This window comes from Benincasa hispida, chromosome 12, assembly GCF_027475165.1.
Source record: "Benincasa hispida cultivar pf3 chromosome 12, pf3_genome.v1.1, whole genome shotgun sequence".
NCBI classification, from domain to species: Eukaryota; Viridiplantae; Streptophyta; class Magnoliopsida; order Cucurbitales; family Cucurbitaceae; genus Benincasa; species Benincasa hispida.
In genome coordinates, this window is record NC_143489.1 from 87,784,464 (window position 1) to 87,792,252 (window position 7,789).

Here is a 7,789-nt window from a genome sequence, read left to right on the forward strand (position 1 = left end):
CGAGTATATAGCCTAAAATGGTCTATAGTATAGGGATAAGGTTGGGTGCCTTGTTTTGGGGACACTATGGATGCTACCTACTTTGTAGTTAGTACAAACGATGTGATCCTGAATCGTTCATATAGAGATATATGAGTGGGGTCATCCTATGCAATGAGTTTGTATAAGACTAGACCACAACTTAGTCACTTTTTCTTTATGACACCATTTACTGTATAAAGTTGACTAATTCAAATTCGATGACCTAGGTAACTCAATCTCAATCCTGAGCTAACTATGAACTTCTGTTTATTCGAGATTATTCTTAGATCTGCATGGGTGAGATCAGCTCAATGGCACTGGCTCAATAAGCCTCCCATTTCAGGGGTAAGACCGGGTAAATAGCTGGGGACATAGGGTGCAAGACGGACTTCACTCCTACCCGTATCTAGTGGTAGTAGATAGGTTATTCCCTTAAGTGCTGACTTCGAAATTAGAACAAGGGGCCTCACCCCCTCACTAGGCTGAGCGGGACTCAATTTGTTGGTTGGACCACAAATCAATTGTTCTTTAGAGGTTCAGTAGGACTGAAGGAACAAGAAGTGTTCTCGGGGGTAAAACGATATTTTCACCTAGCCAAGACCACAAACAAACTGTAAAAGATTGACTTACTGGTTATGGTTATATCATATGGACAAAAATATATCTATAGTGAGGGGAATGCAACTACGGGACTTTAGTAGAATGACCCGTTAGTTAACAAATGTTGATTAATTAGGTTAAAGAGCTTTCCCGGTTAATCTCAGATTGTTGGAGCCCATGATCTGTAGGTCTTTAGGTTCCCCTACTAGCTCATATGGATTAAACTTAGAACAGTATATTGGATTAATTCGAATTGTTCGAATTAGGAAAAGGGATTAAAACCGACAAGTATATGCGATATCACTATCGGTGTTTTGTATGATGCTCTATATTCAAATGTGATTTGAATTTTGAAAATATGAATGCGAATTCATGTTCGGGAGGTCAAAATTAGTCAAGAGGGTCAAAACTGTAAAAAGTCACAGGGTTGACTTTTTTGCTAGGGAAAGTCAAAGTTTGACTTTGACCAAATGTAAAAAGACCATTTTACCCTTGACTAGAGTTAGTGGAATTATCCAACATTTTTGTTGAATAATGCCACTAACATAAGTGGACTGTGTAAACATTATAGAATGACACATAGCCCACTTTAGTTTAGTGCTTTGTGAGGTGTTGATTTTTTGTGAGCTTTTACATGCATTAGATGCATGTTATGTAACGACCCGAAACCCTAGGACCTAGGTAAGGCCGTTACTAAAATAAATGCATGCAAAGAATTTAAACGACGCTCAGTCATTTGAAATAAATGCTAATTAAAAACAAGAGAAGTTCAAAAGACATAAAAATAAATGTAATCGTTAAAAACAATAATAGGGTACCCATAAATCGTAAAGGTTAATAAGTACATATGAAAAAAAATTCTTAATAATAAGTTTCAAACATCAAAACTAAACATTAAGGGAAACATTAAAAGAACTCTAAATCTCATGATGCGAAAGCGTAAAAAAATAGTCCCAGTGGCTCGATCATGAATTTCGTTGCGCCATCACCGGTGCATCTCTACCCTTACCTGAAACATCAACATAAGAAAGAATGAGTAAAAAAAGATACTCAGTAAGTAACCCCACCACTGGGGTCAGGCTAGGCATCTATGTCCTCTAGATACCCACATATGGCACATAAATACATGTAGCATATAAGAGATTGAGTCCTATCTTATTGTAGTTAAGTATGCCCACAAAACTGGTGAATCCCGAAGGAACCACAAAACTGGTGAATCCCAAAGGAAACACAAAACTGGTGAATCCTGAAGGAAACACAAACTGGTGAATCTCGAAGGAAACACAAAACTGGTGAATCCTGAAGGAAACACAAACTGGTGAATCCCGAAGGAAACACCAAACTGGTGAGTCCCGAAGGAAACACAAAACTGGTGAGTCCGGAAGGAAACACAAACTGGTGAATCCCGAAGGAAACACAAACTGGTGAATCCCGAAGGAAACACCAAACTGGTGAGTCCCAAAGGAAACACAAACTGATGAGCATCTAACTAATCAATGAGGATATTCACACGGTCCTAACGTGCTAAGATTCAACATTGTACGGTTCTAAAGCATGCATAAAAAAAATCCTTAATACCATGGTTGCATCACATGCCCATAATTCTTAACAACATATTATACATCATCTAGGTATAACTAATATCATAAATCCACAATATACAAGTATGCCTCAACGCCAGCAGATCAGACATTGACATATGGAATCACATACTATCACATACTAACGATCAAGCACTTAGGTGTATATGTAAATAAATCAGAATTTGTGCCAGAACATACTTTGATTCAAGTCATACTATCAATCAACATGCTAACATTTACCATAACATACACTTATCATGCTAGCATACAACTAGATCCTGGCCCGTGGGCAGTTCCAGTGGTAAGATTACTTACCTCGAAGTGAAGTGAAGTTCAGATATTAATCCAAGCTAATGCTCTTCAACAAAATAAACCTTGAATTAAGTCCCCTAATACAGACATAATACTAAATTTCAGTCTTGGAACCAGGATCCAAACATACAAAATGCATCCAATGATCACTAATTAACTTACCCAAAACGAAACTTGCTCCACAAACACTCGCAAGATTTCGACTCCAAAATCTCTTCTAAGCAGATTTTAAAACTCAATGGATGAAGACTTGGAACCTTCAAGAATACTTAAAATTAAACCATCCTTTAGTCCAATAATCAATGGGTACCCAACAACTAACAATAAGGATCATAACGCTTACCAAACTAATTGCCAAACGAACTCGAATCCGCTGGGCAACACGTTGCGCACTCTGAAGTACCCCAGTCTTGGATCTAAATCCCAAATATAATCGGTATCAACAAAAAGGAAAATCCACAATTTTAATGGGCAACCCAAACCCTTTAAAACTCAACTGACCTCACCCAAAACTTACCAACATTCGCCAAAATCCGACGAACGACAGTGGAGAAAGGCGGCTGGGTTTGGATAGCGGGCTGGACAAGCGGCGAACGAAGCTACATTTCTGGTCGCGCGAGTCCGCAGCTGGAGCGAACGTGAGACGGCAGCTGAAGCGGCGAACGAGGCTGGGTTTCTAGTCGCGCGAGTCTACAGTTGAAGTGAACGTGAGACGGCGACGGACGCGTGGATCCGGAGGGCGGGGCTGAGCTTTGCAATGATGCAGTAGAAATTGGGTTGGGTTGGCGGTGGCAAAGATGGCTCGGACCAACGTCGGCGGAACACTGGTGGCTGGAGGTGGCGAACGAAGCTGCGTCGATGGCGGCTGGAGAAACGAAAACAAAGGGAGGGCTAGGGCTTTTGAGTGGCTCAAGGAAGAAGAAGAGAAAGATTGTTTTTATAAATAATAATAATAAAAAAAATAATAATTTATATGGAAATACAATAAACCCTTTATTTTATTCTTTTCCTTATTCTACTATATTTCATTTACTACCTTTCCTTCCCGAAAAGAAATTTATTCCTGTCATAAATTTCCAAATTGAACAACTTCCAAGGTAAAAAAAAACAATAAATTCCTGCACTTACAGTGGAAATCCAAAATTTCAAAAATGCCCTCCAATAATAAAATATTAAAAATTACATTAATACTAAAAAAAATACAGGGTGTTACATGTTAAGTTTTATAAAAGAATTTTTTTTTACATAATTTTTTTTCCTCTTTAGCAAGCTGAATTTTTTTTATAATTTTGGTTTCCAAATTCTCATCAAAATTCCCTTTTTCTCACATTAACCTTTAACCTCCCTTTCTTCTCTTTTCATTCCTTCATTCACCGGGTCCCACAACCCAGTTTTGAGTCCAGAGAATAGCAAGGAAACTCTAGTGGTGGTCCAGTGGAGTTCGGGTCGAGTTTCAATGAGAAAAAGCTTTTTTCGGGAGCTATAAAGGTTGTACACTATCCCTTTTAGTTTACTTTTCTTTATATATATATATATATATATTTGCATGCTAATTTCCTTTTAATTAGAAGCAATTAAAGTGTAATTAGGTCCTTATTCTACTGCATATGTCTCGTGTTCCATCATATGGTATCAGAGCATGCTTTAATTATGCTCTATTGCTTTTGGTGGGTATTTTTTTCCTTTCTTTCAAATGTTGAATGAAATGTAGATTAAAGTGGATATATTACGGTTTTGGCATTGTTTTTCTTTAAATTTCTTAAGAAAATTTGTAATTGCTCACATGTTTATGAGCATTAATGTATGGAAAAGTGTCTGTAAATTTGTTAGAGTCATTAGAGTTGAAATTAGATTGTAATTATTGGTTCTGGGAGAGTGGACAGCTTCAAAAATTAAAGAAATTTGGTTCCAGACCTGTTTTGGCCACCAGACCCGACGACCTACCCGTCAGCTCGAGGTTTGACTCGGTTCGGAGTAGCCCCATGCGTGCCGCTCACCCGCTCCCGCCTTTGCAACCCACGTGATCGTGCACTTTCCGTTGACCCGACCCACCTCATGCTTTTGTTGACTGTGCCAGTGCGCATTGACTAGCCGATCCAAACGATATGGACCGGTTCGTTTGACCTGGTTGAGCTAGTTGGACTAGTTCAACTTGGTTTTTGGTGTTTTTTAGGCCGGTTCGAGTGGTTTCTAAGCTATTCCAGATGGTTGAAAGTGTTTGAAGCCGGTTTCGGGAAGCTGGTTGCTGATTTCGGTAATAAATTAGTTATTTGTTTGTTTTTAATCCCAAAATTGGTCCACTTTAGTGTTGTTTACCTATTATGCATGTGATGTATAATGTTGTTTGATTATCTGTGCATATAGTATGCCATATAGTTTTAAAACCCCACCATAGGAAAAGCATGTGACATGCATTTGTTATATGTTCTAAGTGTTATAAAATATATACTATGCATACTTAGTTTTAATATAAGTGTTATATTAAAGCATGTTTATTTGAAGGAAGCATGTTATAGATGAATGCTCTAGGGTTATAATTTATTTTATAATTGTTATAAAATAACCTAGACTTCTAAAATCTATAATAAAGATAAGATGCATGCTCACTTAGGGTTAACCATCGAGCAATCCCAATTTTCATAGAAAATAGGTCGATATCTTGTAAAACAGAAGTTACAAAAAAACTCACCCGACAAGATCTTGGCAAAAAAGTCAGATAAAATGACTAAGGTTGAAGGTTTTTAAGTTGACGATTCATGGAACACCTACTACCTGGAGATCGAGCCGATGTCTGAGTTAGGTTAAACTGGTTTTCTGAGCATGCGTGAGCGGTGTGAGGTAATAAAATTTGTTTATTACCTAGACATCGTAGGTTAAAAATCCAATATAAAAGTTATACTCAGATGAATCACCTAGACTTAGGATATGTTTAAGTTAGCCAAAATGTATCGCTAAGTATTTTATACCATAACCGTCCAAAACACTTCAGCTGGAGAGAAGTAATGTACTTTTAGCTCTAGCGTCCCTAAGAGTTCACATCGTGAGATTCATACTTGGCTTTGGGCCACCCTGGGAGCGAACTCCATTCGGAGAGTGTTTGCATGAGTCAATACCAAGGTGAATAGGGGAAGTTGTTCATAGTATATGGGAGAAGGAAGTGTGTCAACACATCTTACAGTCTCTTCCATTAGGTCTGTGAACCCCGAATCCTAATTTCTCTACTTAAGTATGTTCCCTATTGAGATCAGTATGGTGAGTAGGTTAATGTGGAAACTAGTGTGTAATGGTAGAGAAAAGGGTGAAAAATTAGAAGAAAAGAGGAAATTTGGAAGTTTGACTTTTGGGGAAAATTTGGAAATTTGGCTAAGTATAAAAATTGTGTGTTGATGCGTTTGAAGGGTTGTTGGTGATCGCATGCGGCTGAAGGAAGAAAGATGGAGATGATGCATTGGAAGGCACAAGGGTAGGTAGGGCATGCGTTGGAAGGCAGCCCATGCGTCGAGCGGTCGATGCACAGTGCCCTTGCCCAATGCATCGAGCGGTAAGCCAAGCACCCCTGCGATGCGTCGAGCGGCCATGCCTATGCAGTAAGCGCCCTGTCGAACGACCATGCCCATGCGTCGAAGCACCCTACCGAGCATCAATGCGCCGAGCACGTCCATGTGGCCAAGCAAACAAGCGATGGCCAACCTATGCAGCACGCCCGTGCGTCGAGCGGCCAGCTTATGCAACACGCCCATGTGTCAATCGGCCAGTGCCTATGCCAAACACCATGCGCCCGTGCCAAGCGCGTCTACCTAGTGAGCCATGCATCGAGGATGAGCGACCACCCTATGCATTTGTGATGGCTACCTCTTGTGATGGCTAAGTTGGATTGCGATGGTAGTGAATTGGCTTGCTATGCGTTGATTATAGGCTATGCATTGAGTATGGACTATGCGTTGAACATCTAAGAGTTGGACGCATATAAAGGATGAGATCACCTAGAAAACGTCATCAAACCATGTGACTTCTTGGAAGGAAGCCTTAAGCCTTAAGCCTTAAGAATTTGAGGTGGTTACATCATATTGGAAGCTCATGCGCTGGCTACATGGGAGAAAGACACTTAGATTGCGCTGATAAGAAAGATGTGTTGGTAGTGTGAGGGAGAAACACTTGGACATGCAGCCAAGTAGGTGGTGTTGACTTTGGAGAAGGTTTGGACGCCTTTAAATAGGGCCAGAAGACTTCATTTTCATATCATAATTCAAAAATACAGTAAAAAGAGTGGGAGAGTTGAGCAAACTTTGCGTTGAAGCCAAAATCCATGCGTTGGTCATAGAATTTCAATGAGGACGCATTGGACAGTGAAGTCTGAAAAGCAACATCAACTTGGGATGAGAAGTTCTCCCAATTTACTCGTGTATTTGGAGTGATTCTAAAGCCACCTGAAAGCTCTGAAAGTATAATTTTCAGAGTAGGGATGCCGGAGGAAAAACTCGAAGGGATCGAGCTGGAAACTAAGAAGAAGATAGAAGGGTCAGGCTGTCAAATAAGCTTGGGTCAGTCTTGAAGATTTTGCGATTCCAGCCAAACCACGAGGAGTTATGAGCTCCAATTTTAGGGTAAGCTTCCTGAGACAATTTAGAATATGTTTATAGAAGGAAGTATCTCAAAATAAGGTTTAGAACTATGAGTAATCTGAGCTGTAATTTAAATCTGAATTCTAGGGGTGAAAAAGGGGGCCCGAGGTAGAAAAGGAACTACTAGAGTGAAAAGTTCCTAAGCAATCGAGGTGAGTGACTAAAAAATTTTGACTAAAATGTTTGATTTACAATGTTTTACAGAAAGCATGTTTTAAAGAAGATTATTCTCATGCCAACTAGTTTTACAAAGTGATTTCAAAGCAAACCATGAGTTATGGTTTAAACGCATGCATGTGTGGGAAGTTTGTTGAAAAACTATTTATATGTGTTAAATATACCCAACATGTGTTAGTACCTTTAAAGCTATGTTTTTATATGTGTTATACTTTACATGCTTTAAAGAGAAAGTCGGGTTTAGGGTTTAGGGTTTAGGGTTTAGGGTTTAGGGTTTAGGGTTTAGGGTTTAGGGTTTAGGGTTTAGGGTTTAGGGTTTAGGGTTTAGGGTTTTGGGTTTTGGGTTTAGGGTTTAGGGTTTAGGGTTTAGGGTTTAGGGTTTAGGGTTTAGGGTTTAGGGTTTAGGGTTTAGGGTTTAGGGTTTAGGGTTTAGGGTTTAGGGTTTTGGGTTTAGGGTTTAGGGTTTAGGGTTTA

General features: G+C 39.4%; 1 long non-coding RNA gene across 3 annotated transcripts; it reads right to left on the bottom strand.

Annotated features, from left to right (window-relative positions):
• Nucleotides 1–1,385: 1,385 nt before the first annotated feature.
• LOC120069853 (uncharacterized) lies at nucleotides 1,386–3,415 on the bottom strand. 3 transcript variants are annotated; one of them, XR_016525421.1, is made up of 5 exons: nucleotides 3,018–3,415; nucleotides 2,860–2,932; nucleotides 2,679–2,784; nucleotides 2,097–2,593; nucleotides 1,386–1,990 (listed from the first exon to the last, which is right to left on the bottom strand). It is a non-coding gene; the product is annotated as an uncharacterized LOC120069853 (long non-coding RNA). The 3 variants fall into 3 exon arrangements; XR_016525422.1 differs by having other exon boundaries at nucleotides 1,386–2,593; nucleotides 2,679–2,773; XR_005479709.2 differs by having other exon boundaries at nucleotides 1,386–2,593.
• Between the last annotated feature and the right edge of the window lie 4,374 nt (nucleotides 3,416–7,789).